Raw genomic sequence first — 16849 nt, forward strand, 5'->3', positions numbered from 1 at the left:
TTGTTAAAAAAACACTAAGTTAGTTATTATTAGGTGTACATTTCTGTCTGGCATGTTTTATCTGATGGTGACCTCATTTTCATAGATCATTGATATGTAAAGTTTATGTGATACTTGGAGTAAAATCGTCATATTTACAGACTTTCAACATGAATTCAAATAGACAATGATAAGCTGCACTCTTGGTTTTTCTTGCATAATCAAGAAATTTATTAAAGGTAGGACATCTCTTGAGAGTTTTCTTGTATTAGTAATACAAATTTTGTAACAGTAATATTGACATCATACACATTCCACAATAGAAATACTCAACAACTTATAAGCATAAGTTGACGTATGATGAATTTTACTGTAAAGCTCCTAATCTTCAAGGTATTTATTTAAACACAATCCTGGCTTTCAAATATTTAAGTTTGCGTGCTTCTAATGAAGAAAGGTATTCAGCTTTTTATTCAGTAGTTTTATAAAGTGTTTATTTCATTTACTAGCACTAGTTCATACCACTGCTGGTTGACTGGCTCCCTGAGGGTATCATCAGCACATAAAATTAGTTGATCCTTTGTCTGTCCCCGTCTACGTCCTTCCCTACATCCCAAAAATTAGTTTCTGTTCTCTAACTTCAGTTTGCCTCTACCAAATGTTATAAAACTTATACACAATGCTTATTAACACAAAATACAGATTAAGTTCTACATTTGGAGGCATGACTTTTACTGTTCATGAGTTGTGTCCCTTTTTAAATATAAAATTTTCTAATGTTTTTCAATTCCCTTCTCCAACTTTAGGTTGCCTATATCAATTCACCTATCGCCACCCCGCCCATAATTATTTATTGACCAATGAAATCGCAGATGCGCGCGCGTTTTTTTTGTTGCCACAACAAGACTCAGACAAACAATGACGTCTGCCTGAAACTGTCTGAGTATACAATAATGGTAAAGGGTTGTTGTTAAGGTGTTTGTAAAACCGACAGTTGTTATGAGGAACGACTTCAGGACGGTATACGTTTTTTGCCATTTCCAAAGAAATCAAACAACATGGAAAAATGTCTGAAATGGATAAAGGCCTGCAGAAGACCGCACTCACAGTTCAATGTTGAACGGATAACCAGAGCAACTTACATTTGTTCAAAGGTATACTGAAACGACTTAAAATTGACAGAATTTAACCTTATGCTTGTTTTGAATAATACCATTGATCAATATTGTCCATTACCCCCCCCCCCCCCCTTCCCCCCCTTCTTTTTTGTGTGTGCCTAAAGTCCTAAGTCATGTACACACACAACCACCACACTAATTTTACACGACTATACCTAAAAATAAATATATTGTCAAGAGATTGGTTTCAAATATGTAAGCATTTATTATATGAAGTTCTTCCAGTGTATTTTCCAACCATGTTTCAGTGACCATCTTTGTATCTTCCTCCACTATTTGGATAACTTTTGTGTACACTACACTTATTTAATGATGCCTTGCATACACGAGAGAGGGTTAGTCTTTGATGTAAGTCAATTGACAAAAAGAATTATTTCTTTCATGAATTTATGAAAGCTATCTCTATGCATAAAAGTATGTTTAGAATAAGGGGAACTGCCCTCACTTCTATGTATACTTTCTTTCTTTTGCCCAAACTTTAGGTCTTTGTCTCGTAATATATGGAAAACCCTTTTTCTAGGAGCTGTGCTGGTGAAATTTTTTAGATATTTGGACTAATTTTTTTATTTTTTTTTTGGGGGGGTGGGGGGGGGGGGTGTGAACAATGGAATTACAGATTAAGTGGAAAGAGGTGTTCTTCGTCCTGGAGGTAGAATATTATGCATATATTTTCCTTGCTTGAGGGAGATATGAAGATTTGTTCACCCAAAAAAAATCATATTTCACAAGGGCAAATCTTCATAACTAATGCAGTCAAGGGATATGAATGTTTTATTCCACCATCTTTAAATCTAACCCGATCAAAATATATTTATATTATTTAAACATTAGCCATGGGAAACATCCTAACAAACGTTCTGATGGGAATATGAAGTTTTATTAGTTTCAACCAATTAAATGTTGATTTCGCTATCAAAATCGACATGCAGTGGATTAATAAGTAATATTTAGGCCATAGAAATGAACGATATTTGAGAAATACACATTGTGACAAACAACTAATTGTCTCATTGGCACTCAAAGCAGTTTGACCCAGGGTTCCATGTTGAAGGTTTTACTGTGACCTATAACTGTTCATATTCAATACTTTTGGTCTTTGATGGAGATTTCTCTTTGAAAATGAAAGAAAAAGGTGTATAAATTATGAACTGCATTTATGATCTGATTAAAAAATGTCTCATATTTTTGTATAAGTCTTTTTGATGCTTTCTCGTCCTACTGAATTGACAACAGGTTAACTTTGTTATCAGAAAGAAAGAAAAACCCTTAAAAATTACATGTGTCGGATAGACCTTCATTAAAACGCACATATTTTAGGTACACGTGCAATTTATTATGTTGATTATTTGATTTAAAACAAATCTAAGCTGCTGTTTTATCATTTAACTGATAAACCTACCAGTAATACAGTGTGCAATATTTTAGCTTCTCTGTTTCAGCATTTTGTCAACAAAATTGGGCCAACAGAAAAATATCCTGACCCAATACCATTTGATGGACGAACTCCAAAACCAGCAAGAAAAGTCCTCACCAAAAGAGTGATTGAAACCCCAAAAGCTGCACCAAACAGACAAGTAAAAAGAAAATTGACCTACAGGTACATACAAATTTTATGAAAATATGTCCCTTATTAATACATGTATAATAATTGATCATATATATGTAACCCATATTCATAAAAAAACTTTTTTTTCTCCAGTCATTAATTTTTATCAATACTGAACTATACAGTGACTTTACCAATAAACCAAAATATAAAGCATAATTAAGCCATTACAGGTTGTGATTGTTTTTATAATAACACGGTGACATACATCAGGGGTTGAAGTCATAAAACTTTGCTCATTGCTCGGAGCACAAAAATCATGCTCGAAAGTTTTATGGACTACATGTAACATCCTTTTGTTTTCTTGTTTGAATTGTTTAACATTTGTCATTTCGGGGCCTTTCACAGCTGATTATGCGGTATGGGCTTTGCTCATTGTTGAAGGCTGTACAGTGACCTACAATTGTTAATTTCTGTGTCATTTGGTCTCTTGTGAAGAGTTGTCTCATTGGCAATCACACCAGATCTTCTTATTTTATATCTAAAGGTTGTACAAGGCAATATTTCAAGAACCTATTAACACTAACAACATACCCTAATTTATTTCATGAAAGAAGAGCAGAAGAAAAAAGTAAATCCAGAAATATATGACACACTAGCTTTGTATAAAAAAATAACAGTAAATAAAATAATATACCTTTATCAATATTCATTATTTTTTTCTGAAATGACCTTTTCCTATTTCAAAGGTCTTTTACATATATATATTTTTTTAAATTCAAAATCCCTCAGAAAATTTCACAAATTCAAGTTGTCTCCCTTTGACTAATTGATTCTTGTTATTTCAGTGAAACATCAGAAATACAAACAACAGAAATATCACCAGATTCCAACAAAGAAAATATACCACCAGATTCCCACTAAGAAAACACTGTCGCTATACAAACAGAAGGAGGGTGTAAGTTGAAATATGTGCCTAAATGCATTATAATTTTGTCGAAAAAATTAATCTAGGTATAAAATAAGTGCTTTTTTTATTGTCGACCTTTTGGTCAAGGTAGTTTTTGATGAAGCTGAAGTCCAATCAACTTGAAACTTAGTACACTTGTTGCTTATGATATGATCTTTCTAATTTTAATACCAAATTAGACTTTTGACCCCAATTTCACGGTCCACTGAACATAGAAAATGAAAGTGGGAGTTTCAGGTTAAAGTTTTTGGTCAAGGTAGTTTTTGATGAAGCTGAAGTCCAATCAACTTGAAACTTAGTACACTTGTTGCTTATGATATGATCTTTCTAATTTTAATGCCAAATTAGACTTTTGACCCCAATTTCACGGTCCACTGAACATAGAAAATGAAAGTGGGAGTTTCAGGTTAAAGTTTTTGGTCAAGGTAGTTTTTGATGAAGCTGAAGTCCAATCAACTTGAAACTTAGTACACTTGTTGCTTATGATATGATCTTTCTAATTTTAATGCCAAATTAGACTTTTGACCCCAATTTCACGGTCCACTGAACAAAGAAAATGAACATGGGAGTTTCAGGTTAAAGTTTTTGGTCAAGGTAGTTTTTGATGAAATTGAAGCCCAATCAACTTGAAACTTAGTACACATGTTCCCTATAGTATGATCTTTCTTATTTTAATGCCAAATTAGTTATTTACCGAATTTCACGGTCCATGGAACATGGAAAATGATAGTGCGAGTGGGGCATCCGTGTACTTTGGACACATTCTTGTTCTTGTCAATTTTCGGACTTCTTCAATTCCCCTTAGACACAGGGTTAAATATTTTGCCCCATCACACCCACTTTTCTTTTCATAGAAATAATTAAATGATCATTAACAAAATCTAAGCACACTGAAGATTTCCTTTCTTACAATTTGAGACCCAAATAATACCAATGCTAAATATAAGGTAAAAGTCAGAGAAATTCTTTCCATGCCATTTTTATGCCCCACCTACGATAGTAGAGGGGCATTATGTTTTCTGGTCTGTGGCTCTGTTCGTCTGTGCGTCCGTCTGTGCGTCCGTTCGTCCGTCTGTGCGTCAGTTCAGGTTAAAGTTTTTGGTCAAGGTAGTTTTTGATGAAGCTGAAGTCCAATCAACTTGAAACTTAGTAGACTTGTTGCTTATGATATGATCTTTCTAATTTTAAAGCCAAATTAGACTTTTGACCCCAAATTCACGGTCCACTGAACATAGAAAATGAAAGTGGGAGTTTCAGGTTAAAGTTTTTGGTCAAGGTAGTTTTTGGTGAAGCTGAAGTCCAATCAACTTGAAACTTAGTAAACTTGTTGCTTATGATATAATCTTTTTAATTTTGAAGCCAAATTAGACTTTTGACCCTTATTTCACGGTCCACTAAACATAGAAAATGAAAGTGGGATTTTCAGGTTAAAGTTTTTGGTCAAGGTAGTTTTTGGTGAAGCTGAAGTCCAATCAACTTGAAACTTATATATAATTAGTACATATGTTCCCTATAGTATAATCTTTCTAATTTTAATACCAAATTAGATTATTACCCAATTTCACGGTCCATGGAACATGGAAAAGGATAGTGCGAGTGGGGCATCCGTGTTCTTTGGACACATTCTTGTTTTAACATCAAATACCTTGATTAGGAGTTCTTTAAACTATAAAGTTTTCAGCTTATATTTTGTTCCTTAAGTAATGCTTTTCTGATTTATTTTATCAATTATAAATTGTACATTTTTAGCTCACCTGTCCCGAAGGGACAAGTCAGCTTATGCCATCACTTGGCGTCCGTCGTCGTCCATCGTCTGTCGTCGTCTGTCGTCGTTTTTCGTAAATCTTAGTAAACTATTTCAAGAATCTTCTCCTCTGAAACTACTGGGCCAAATACTTTCAAACTTTAACTGAATGTTCCGTAGGGTATCTTATTTATAAATTGTATCCGAAGTTTTGATCTATCAACAAACATGGTCGCCATTGCTAAAAATAGAACATAGGGGTCAAATGCAGTTTTTATGCCCCACCTACGATAGTAGAGGGGCATTATGTTTTCTGGTCTGTGCGTCCGTTCGTTCGTCCGTTCGTCCGTTCGTCCGTCTGTCCCGCTTCAGGTTAAAGTTTTTGGTCGAGGTAGTTTTTGATGAAGTTGAAGTCCAATCGACTTCAAACTTGGTACACATGTTCCCTATGATATGATCTTTCTAATTTTAATGCCAAATTAGAGTTTTGACCCCAATTTTACGGTTCACTGATAGAAAATGATAGTGCAAATTTCAGGTTAAAGTTTTTGGCTTCAGGTTAAAGTTTTTGGTCAAGGTAGTTTTTGATGAAGTTGAAGTCCAATCAACTTGAAACTTAGTATACATGTGCCCTATGATATGATCTTTCTAATTTAAATGCCAAATTAGAGTTTTGACCCCAATTTTACGGTTCACTGAACATAGAAAATGATAGTGCAAATTTCAGGTTAAAGTTTTTGGCTTCAGGTTAAAGTTTTTGGTCAAGGTAGTTTTTGATGAAGTTGAAGTCCAATCAACTTGAAACTTAGTATACATGTGCCCTATGATATGATCTTTCTAATTTAAATGCCAAATTAGAGTTTTGACCCCAATTTTACGGTTCACTGAACATAGAAAATGATAGTGCAAATTTCAGGTTAAAGTTTTTGGTCAAGGTAGTTTTTGATGAAGTTGAAGTCCAATCAACTTGAAACTTAGTATACATGTGCCCTATGATATGATCTTTCTAATTTAAATGCCAAATTAGAGTTTTGACCCCAATTTTACGGTTCACTGAACATAGAAAATGATAGTGCAAATTTCAGGTTAAAGTTTTTGGCTTCAGGTTAAAGTTTTTGGTCAAGGTAGTTTTTGATGAAGTTGAAGTCCAATCAACTTGAAACTTAGTATACATGTGCCCTATGATATGATCTTTCTAATTTAAATGCCAAATTAGAGTTTTGACCCCAATTTTACGGTTCACTGAACATAGAAAATGATAGTGCAAATTTCAGGTTAAAGTTTTTGGTCAAGGTAGTTTTTGATGAAGTTGAAGTCCAATCAACTTGAAACTTAGTATACATGTGCCCTATGATATGATCTTTCTAATTTAAATGCCAAATTAGAGTTTTGACCCCAATTTTACGGTTCACTGAACATAGAAAATGATAGTGCAAATTTCAGGTTAAAGTTTTTGGCTTCAGGTTAAAGTTTTTGGTCAAGGTAGTTTTTGATGAAGTTGAAGTCCAATCAACTTGAAACTTAGTATATATGTGCCCTATGATATGATCTTTCTAATTTAAATGCCAAATTAGAGTTTTGACCCCAATTTTACGGTTCACTGAACATAGAAAATGATAGTGCAAATTTCAGGTTAAAGTTTTTGGTCAAGGTAGTTTTTGATAAAGTAGAAGTCCAATCAACTTGAAACTTAGTATACATGTTCCCTTTGATAAGATCATTCTAATTTTAATGCCAAATTAGAGAATTTATTCCAATTTCACAGTCCTTTAAACATAGAAAATGATAGTGTGAGTGGGGCATCCGTGTACTGTGGACACATTCTTGTTGGCTTATAACTCAAAAACCAAAGCATTTAGAGCAAATCTGACCGGGGGAATATTGTTTATCAGGTCAAGATCTATCTGCCCTGAAATTTTCAGATGATTCAGACAACCCGTTGTTGGGTTGCTGCCCCCGAATTGGTAATTTTAAGGAAATTTTGCTGTTTTTGGTTATTATCTTGAATATTATTATAGATAGAGATAAACTGTAAAGAGGAATAATGTTCAGCAAAGTAAGATTTACAAATAAGTCAACATGACGGAAATGGTCAGTTGACCCCTTTAGGAGTTATTGCCCTTTATAGTCAATTTTTAACCATTTTTCGTAATTTTAGTAATCTTTTACAAAAATCTTCTCCTCTGAAACTACTTGGCCAAATACTTCCAAACTTTAATTGAATGTTCCTTAGGGTATCTAGTTTGTAAATTGTATCCGAAGTTATGATTTATCAACAAACATGGTCGCCATTGCTAAAAATAAAACATAGGGGTCAAATGCAGTTTTTGGCTTATAACTCAAAAACCAAAGCATTTAGAGCAAATCTGACATGGGGTAATATTGTTTATCAGGTCAAGATCTATCTGCCCTGAAATTTTCAGATGAATCAGACAACCTATTGTTGGGTTGCTGCCCCTGAATTGGTAATTTTAAGGAAATTTTGCTGTTTTTGGTTATTATCTTGAATATTATTATAGATAGAGATAAACTGTAAACAGGAATAATGTTCAGCAAAGTTAGATTTACAAATAAGTCAACATGACGGAAATGGTCAGTTGACCCCTTTAGGAGTTATTGCCCTTTATAGTCAATTTTTAACCATTTTTCGTAAATCTTAGTAATCTTTTACAAAAATCTTCTCCTCTGAAACTACTGGGCCAAATACTTCCAAACTTTAACTGAATGTTTCTTAGGGTATCTAGTTTGTAAATTGTATCAGAAGTTGTGATCTATCAACAAACATGGTCGCCATTGCTAAAAATAGAACATAGGGGTCAAATGCAGTTTTTGGCTTATAACTCAAAAACCAAAGCATTTAGAGCAAATCTGACATGGGATAATATTGTTTATCAGGTCAAGATCTATCTGCCCTGAAATTTTCAGATGAATCAGACAACCTGTTGTTGGGTTACTGCCCCTGAATTGGTAATTTTAAAGAAATTTTGCTGTTTTGGTTATTATCTTGAATATTATTATAGATAGAGATAAACTGTAAACAGCAATAATGTTCAGCAAAGTTAGATTTACAAATAAGTCAACATGACGGAAATGGTCAGTTGACCCCTTTAGGAGTTATAGCCCTTTATAGTCAATTTTTAACCATTTTTCGTAAATCTTAGTAATCTTTTACAAAAATCTTCTCCTCTGAAACTACTGGGCCAAATACTTCCAAACTTTAACTGAATGTTCCTTAGGGTATCTAGTTTGTAAATTGTATCCGAAGTTATGATCTATCAACAAACATGGTCGCCATTGCTAAAAATAGAACATAGGGGTCAAATGCAGTTTTTGGCTTATAACTCAAAAACCAAAGCATTTAGAGCAAATCTGACGTTGGGTAATATTGTTTATCAGGTCAAGATCTATCTGCCCTGAAATTTTCAGATGAATCAGACAACCTGTTGTTGGGTTGCTGCCCCTGAATTGATAATTTTAAGGAAATTTTGCTGTTTTTGTTTATTATCTTGAATATAATTATAGATAGAAATAAACTGTAAACAGCAATAATGTTCAGCAAAGTAAGATCTTCAATTAAGTCAATTTGACCAAAATTGTCAATTGACCCCTTAAGGAGTTATTGCCCTTTAAAGACTTTTTTCACAATTTGTTCATCATGTTGACTTACTTTAAAAAATCTTCTCCTTTGAAACTGCTGTATCAATTTCAGCCAAACTTAGGCTAAATGAGTTTCAGAGTATCTAGTATAAATTTTATATTTTATTTCCTTGTATGTCAAGAAACATAGCTCCTATGGCTAAAATAGAACATAGGAGAAAATTATTATTTTTTTTGGCTTTTGAAGAAAATAGGACGATCCAAAAAACATTTAAATAAATTGAAAAGCCAAAATAATCATTGATGAGAGATTTAACCAAAAGAATTAAGGTGAGCGATTCAGGCTCTTGAGAGCCTCTTGTTTTTTATGTCACCTAATACATCATTTTTGTACATTGTAATATAAATAAGAAGATGTGGTATGAGACAACTATCCTTATAAATGATTGATCATATATATTTTTATTTTTTTTGTCAAACATGAACTGAATTAACCTGCAAGAAACTTCTTACACACTAAATCAAATTATAAATGTACATGATCAAGATAAAAGTCTGCAAGTTTATTAAGAATGTCTTGCATTACAGCTTTGTCTGGATAAATTCTTTCAATATGGATGCATGTCCTTCTTTATATATACTACAAAATCACAAAATTGTGAACCTGTTACAAGTAATTGACCTTGTACCTGAATAAAATAATCATGATTGATTTTTAATCTAGGTCCATTTTCAGACAACTCTAAACAAAAGTCTGCACCCTGCATTGCATCAGTGATTAGATTATCTCTTTGGCTAAATGGACATTTTATCTCCATAATTCCAGTTACACCATTGTCACATATTTTGGCATCTGGAGTAGCACCAATAAAAGGGTACCTCCGATTAACTACAAACCCACAATCATGAACATGATGGCCAGCAGTTTGAACATATAGGTTTCTTGCTTTAATTCATTGTTTCTTCCATAGGATGTTGCTTTACTAGTGAAAGGCTTTGGCTTCATTATGGAAAGAATGAACTTGTCATTAATTGCAGCTTTTCTTTTGACAATTCTGTGAAAGTTTGAAGCTATTATTCTCTTTTCTCTTTCCTTGAACCACTTTTCACATTGAGATTGTTCTCATGTCTGTTCTTCTATAATTAGGGTCCCGCCAAAGGCGGTCCCCTATAGTGATCAGTCTGTCCGTCCGTCCGTCCGTCCATCCGTCCGTCCGTAACACTTTGTGTCCGCTCCATATATAAAGAACCATTATAATTTCATACTTTATACTTTACATGTTTATTAACCACCACCAGAGGGCGTGTCATGATGTATGTACAACTTCCTAGGTCAAAGGTCAAGGTAAAAAAACTTTGGTTTCAGTTGACAACCCTGTGTCCTGTGGTGAAGATCGTGTCCGCTCTATATCTTGAGAACCGTTATGATTTCAAAGTTTATACTTGACATGTATATGAACCAACACCAGAGGGTGTGTCATAATTTATGAACGACTACCTAGGGCATAGTTCAAGGTCAAAAACTTTGGTTTCAGTTGACAACCCCATGTCCTATGGTAAAAATTGTGTCCGCTCTATATCTTGAGAACCGTTATCATTTCAAAGTTTATACTTGACATGTATATAAACCAACACCAAAGGGTGTGTCATAATTTATGTGCAACTTCCTAGGTCAAAGGTCAAGGTCAAAAACTTTGGTTTCAGTTGACCACCCCATGTCCTATGGTAAAGATCGTGTCCGCTCTATATCTTGAGAACCTTTATCATTTCAAAGTTTATACTTGACATGTTTATAAACCAACACCAAAGGGTGTGTCATAATTTATTTACAACTTCATAGGTCAAAGGTCAAGGTCAAAAACTTTGATTTCAGTTGACAAACCCATGTCCTATGGTAAAGTTACAATTTTTTAATGCACTTTATTCACAGCGGGGCCCACAGAGATGGCTCCCATCTCAATGATATCTAGTTCTTACTTCATCATATGAAATAGTGTCTATCAAAAGGTGGTATTTTTCTGATAAAACAGATTGAACATTTTCTTTAGGAAAAACTAAATCTCCACAAACCGTTTCCACTTGAACTATCTCTCTCTCTGAATATAAGTCTGCCTAAAAAGAAAGGGGGATTGTTAAAATTTTACTAATTTTAATATTTAAGGAATAACTGCAATAACATAAAAACAATGGTGCACACTGAATTTTTTATTTCTAAGTGTGCACCACATTTTTTTTATGTTATTTAGAATAGAAAGATAAAATATATCAGTTTTTCTTATAATTTAATTCTAAGTTCCATTTTAAACCGGACTAAACCATGAAAAAAAGTTGATGACATCACGGTCACATGACTAAATTATGTCTATGAGCTGATAAACAAAACAACGTCTACCAATCAGAAGACACGTTGCATCCAAAATTATTAAATTATATTCTGATCTGTGTGAAACTGAGAAAAAAAAATTAAGAAATTCATATTCAAACTTTTTTTTCAAATAAAGAAAAAATATGCCCCACCACAAAATATGAATGGTTGGAGTCTTAGCACATGACAAACACAAATTATTTTTTTCTTTTAACAAACATATTTAAAAGTCACAAGAATCTAATGATATTTTTTTATATTTTAGGGGCTGACCCAATTGATATTTTGTCTCTAACAGTGCAAAAGGAGATTTTAGAGAGAGACCTTACAAGAAAAATATTAGAAAATGAGAAGCTAACATTACACAATGCACCCAGGAAATCACATAAAATGTATCAACAGAGGGAAAGGTCAATCTTTTCATCAAAAAACTTTACCAAAGATGATAAACTTCTGATATATCACTGTGGCTTTAACAACTCTGAGTTTAATGCAGTTTTTAAGTTTTTAGTGCCAGATTCTTCAAATTCTCCCTTAAAAATGTCAAAGAATATGAAGATAAAGATAAAAATCAAGGACCAGCTTTTTTTTACATTATGTAAATTGAGAAATAATTTGGACTTTACAGATTTGGGATACAGATTTCAAATATCTACCCAAGACTGTAGTTCACTTTTTTGTGACTGGATAAATTTCATGTACTTTAGGTTCAGAGCAGTATGTATTTGGCCGCCACATGACATTATTATTAAAAATATGCCTGAAAGTTATAAAAAGGATTTTCCTAGTACTTTGGCAATAATTGATGGTACTGAAATCAAAATACAGAAGCCTTCTTCTCTGCATGCACAGTCACAGTCATATTCTAATAACAAGTCTACAAACACTTTAAAAGATTTAGTTGCAGTAGATCCTAGAGGGTCACTTTTATTTACATCATGTTTATTTTCTGGTGCTATATCAGACAAAGATATATTTGAACAATTGGGATTAAAGAAGATGTTACAAAACTTAGTTCAACATATGGTCATATCAACGAATGGCAGACAAAGGTTTTAATATTCATATAGAAGTTGAAGAATGCAACTTAAGTTGAACATTCCACCTTTTGCTAATGCTGGATTAGGAATGACTCAAGCAGATGAACTTTTAACAAAGAAGATTGCTGCACATCGAGTACATGTTGAGCGTACTATAGGTTCTGTGAAGAAGTTTAAAATAGTTGGACAAAAAGTACCTTTATCCTTGTTTGGACGTGTTAACCAGATTTGGAATGTTTGTTGTTTTTTGACAACTTTTCAAAAACCTATTATTCGCCGAAATAATTACATGTATTTTAGTTCAATGAACATGTCTGTTTCTTGTTCATTTTTTCAATTAAATGAGAATTTAGCTAATTCATTTTTCATTATCGAGGGGGATAGGACCTTTATCAGGACTCCGGGATCGGATGTTTTTAAGCTCGGGATTTCGGGATTGGTCCTTTCGGGATCTGGGAATTATTTTTACGAATTTCAGGATGTCGGGATTTAGATTTCTTTAAATTCGGGACCTCAGGATTTCATGTTTTTAATCCCCGGATTTCGGGATCAGGACCCTCCTATCCTCCCTCATTATCATATTGCATTAACCATTTAAGTATAGCATTCACTAGTTCAACCAATAACTTGAGACAAAAGAAATGTACACCTTACAAGTATTAAATACACAGTGGCGGATCCAGAGGGGGTTTCTGGGCCTCAGTTAGATTCAGCATATCCAGAACCCCAGAGCTCAATTTTTGTTGAAATCAAACAAAGATTAATTTTCGACCCTATTTTGGACCAACTTGAAAACTCGGTTCATTATCAAAAATCTAAATACATGTTTAGATGTAGCATATCAAATAACCCAAAGAATTCTAATTTTTGTTGAGCCTGCAACTTTTGTTGCAGAAAGCTCGACATAGGGATAGTGATCCGGCGGCAGCGGCTACGGCAGCGGCTACGGTGTTAGCTAACTTCTTAAAAGCTTTATATTTTAGAAGGTGGAAGACCTGGATGCTTCATACTTTGTATATAGATGCCTCATGTTACGAAGTTTCCGTCAGTCACATGTCCAATGTCCTTGACCTCATTTTCATGGTTCAGTGACCACTTGAAAAAAAAGTTCAGATTTTTTGTAATGTTGAATTCTCTCTTATTATACGTAATAGGATAACTATATTTGATATGTGCGTACCTTAAAAGGTCCTCATGTCTGTCAGACAGTTTTCACTTGACCTCGACCTCATTTCATGGATCAGTGAACAAGGTTAAGTTTTGGTGGTCAAGTCCATATCTCAGATACTACAAGCAATAGGGCTAGTATATTCGGTGTATGGAAGGACTGTAAGGTGTACATGTCCAACTGGCAGGTGTCATCTGACCTTGACCTCATTTTCATGGTTCAGTGGTTATAGTTAAATTTTTGTGTTTTGGTCTGTTTTTCTCATACTATATGCAATAGGTCTACTATATTTGTTGTATGGAATGATTGTAAGGTGTACCTATCTAGCGGGCAGATGTCATGTGACCTTGACCTCATTTTCATGGTTCAGTGGTCAAAGTTAAGTTTTTGAGTTTTGGTCTTTTTATCTAATACTATATGCCATAGGTCATCTATATTTGGTGTATGGAAATATTTTATGATCTTTATGTCAGTCGCGCAGGTTTTATTTGACCGTGACCTCATTTTCACGGTTCATTGCAAGTGTTAAGTTTTCGTGGCCTATTGCTCCGACCGGTTGTTGTTTAACTGCTGGAAGGTACCACCTGTTACCTGTTACCTAATCTGGGGTTACACTAAAGACCTGAAAGTGGACTTGAAAAGACCTGAAAAGACCTGAAAATATACGACTAAAATTATTCAAATTGCAATAGCTTTTTTATTATTGGATGGAATTTCTTCAAGTTGGAATTTTATTAAATGTAAATAGTCATAATTCATTAAAATTTAAATGTTTTAAATTAAAAACAATTTTTTGATGCCAAAAATTGGACCTGAACGGAGAAATGAAAAGACCTGAAGAGACCTGGAAATCTATGTCGGACTAATTCTAACTACAATAACTTTTTTCATATTCAATGGATATCTTTCAGCTTCAGATTTTGTGAAACTAAAAGTTATTTATAATGATAAAATTAAAAAAAATATATATGAAAAATACCATTTCGGTATAAAAACTCGAAACTGAACGGAAAATTAAGTAACCAAAATGGCATAAATTTGCTTGAAAAGACTGCGGTCAGATTTATTCAATATCTTTAACTGTTTTCAATCATTCTCCTTGAAATATGAATTTTGTTATAGGAAAGGTATAATATATCATTGAAATTATAAAGAATTTCATCGAAACTATAATGGTTGAGTTATGAAATTCGGACCTTGTCGGTGAAATAAAAGACATGAATGGATTATAGGGGTAGTTGTATTTAAACTCGCAAAACATTGTTTTCCTATTTGTTTCTATTTTAGACAAAAGTCTAATGAAGAGAACGAATGACTTTATATTTATACAGGAACATATTTGAAAACAAAGTACATTGTTATTTTGTTATTGATGAATCCTGAACCTAAAGAAAAAAAAGGAATATTGTCCGTTGAAATTATCCAAACTAATACAGCTTGCTTAAACTACATTAATATATATTAAAGCAGGTCGTAAACTGTTTTATTTATAAAATGAAAGTATTAGTATTGCTTCCCCATAAACCATATGTAATTTAAAGAGTTCGTCGATTGGAATGTTTTAATTACATGAACGTGTGCCGGTTGTAATTCACACCTTGTATTGATATTCGCTGATAATTGGATCATTAGTCTAATAAGAACCATATTTTTCGTCTATGTTTATTATTTTCGTTTTAAAAAAATGTGGAATTTTAGGCTCATTCAGATTTTTTATTTTCCGTTCAGTTCCGAGTTTTGACACCCCAACAATATTTTTCACATATTTTTTTTTAATTTTATCATTATAACTAACTTTTAGTTTCACAAAATCTAAAGTTGAAAGATATCCATTGAATATGAAAAAAGTTATAGTAGTTAGAATTAGTCCGACATAGATTTTCAGGTCCCTTCAGGTCTTTTCATTTCTCCGTTCAGGTCCAACTTTTGGCATCAAAAAATTGTTTTTAATTTAAAACATTTAAATTTTAATGAAATATGAATATTTACAATTAATAAAATTCTAACTTGAAGAAATTCCATCCAATAATAAAAAAGCTATTGCAATTTGAATAATTTTAGTTGTATATTTTCAGGTCTTTTCAGGTCTTTTCAGGTCCACTTTCAGGTCTTTAGTGTAACCCCCTAATCTGTAAGTTCCGCCTCTGTCAGGCGCACCACCATACGGTGTAACTTGGGTGTTGCTATATACAGGGGCTCAATCACACCTTAACTACATGACCGCTAATCTGGGCGGTGTCTTCCTCATGTACTGTCTGATTTGAAATGGTCTGATTGTTTGAATGTGTCTTACTCCATCAGTACTCTCTAGTGTGTCCTCTTTTTCCACAATTTTTGGTTGTTCATAGGACTGTCTGAATAATTGTTCTTCTTTGAATTCAGTTCATGAACATCACTCCCTTTTACCACTGCATATACATTATTTCTCCTGTTAACCTTGTTCACATTTCCTTCATTCATTCGAATACATTCTTCTTGCATAGCACATGAAACAGCGTCTTGGAGTGTCTTAGGCTTAGTTCGCCATATAAACATGTGGAACTCCTCTGACTCACCTCAAGCGTCAAGAAACGATCTGATACTATTTTCTTGGACAAGTTCTGGATGAGATGGGTATGCACGCCTGTACAAATCTTCAATAGATTGCCCCAAATCTCTAAACGATTCACCAGGTTTCCTTCTCCTTAGTTTTGCCTCTGCAAGATAACTTTCTTTCATGTTTGAATGTCCAAAACGTAACTCTATCTTATCTATTAAACTCTTCCATCTCATTTGGATATCTAAAGGCAATCCGTGCACAAATGTTTCTGCCTGTCCTCGCAAGGTTGTAAAGAACACTAACCCTTTTCTCTCTTCATTCCACGCATTTAGTGTCGCAATGTTTTCAAAGTAACGTAGAAAGTCTCCTAACACATCATCGTTACTGCCACTAAATGTCCGCTTTACCTGAACTTCGGATCGGTTAACTTGCAGAGATGATGATGAGTTCATCGGTACATTCCTTGCATTGTCTCGACTATGTGGAATGTTCTGATCAAAGTTCAATTGCTTACGCACGGAATCTGTTGGTCTTCTTCTGTACTCATTTTGGTTATCAAAGTGTTCCAGACGTTTTGTGGTTTCATTTATGAATAACTTCACAATTACCGAAACTAGAAATGTTATTAGTAGAGTAACCACCAATAATATAACATTTTGCTTCAGCCAACAAACAATGTCATGAAATGGAAATGTTACGGAAAAGAATCTGATCACAAGTATC

General features: G+C 33.6%; 1 protein-coding gene and 1 long non-coding RNA gene across 4 annotated transcripts in view; both read left to right on the forward strand.

The window, feature by feature from the left end:
* Window positions 1-16849, forward strand: part of LOC143076153 (DNA replication ATP-dependent helicase/nuclease DNA2-like) — a 197584-nt gene that overhangs the window by 145630 nt on the left and 35105 nt on the right. The gene's annotated exons all lie outside the window — the stretch shown is intronic.
* On the forward strand, window positions 1748-13339 carry LOC143076155 (uncharacterized). Its single transcript, XR_012978545.1, has 3 exons — window positions 1748-2754; window positions 3552-3661; window positions 11645-13339. It is a non-coding gene; the product is annotated as an uncharacterized LOC143076155 (long non-coding RNA).

Source organism: Mytilus galloprovincialis, chromosome 5 (genome assembly GCF_965363235.1).
Source record: "Mytilus galloprovincialis chromosome 5, xbMytGall1.hap1.1, whole genome shotgun sequence".
NCBI classification, from domain to species: Eukaryota; Metazoa; Mollusca; class Bivalvia; order Mytilida; family Mytilidae; genus Mytilus; species Mytilus galloprovincialis.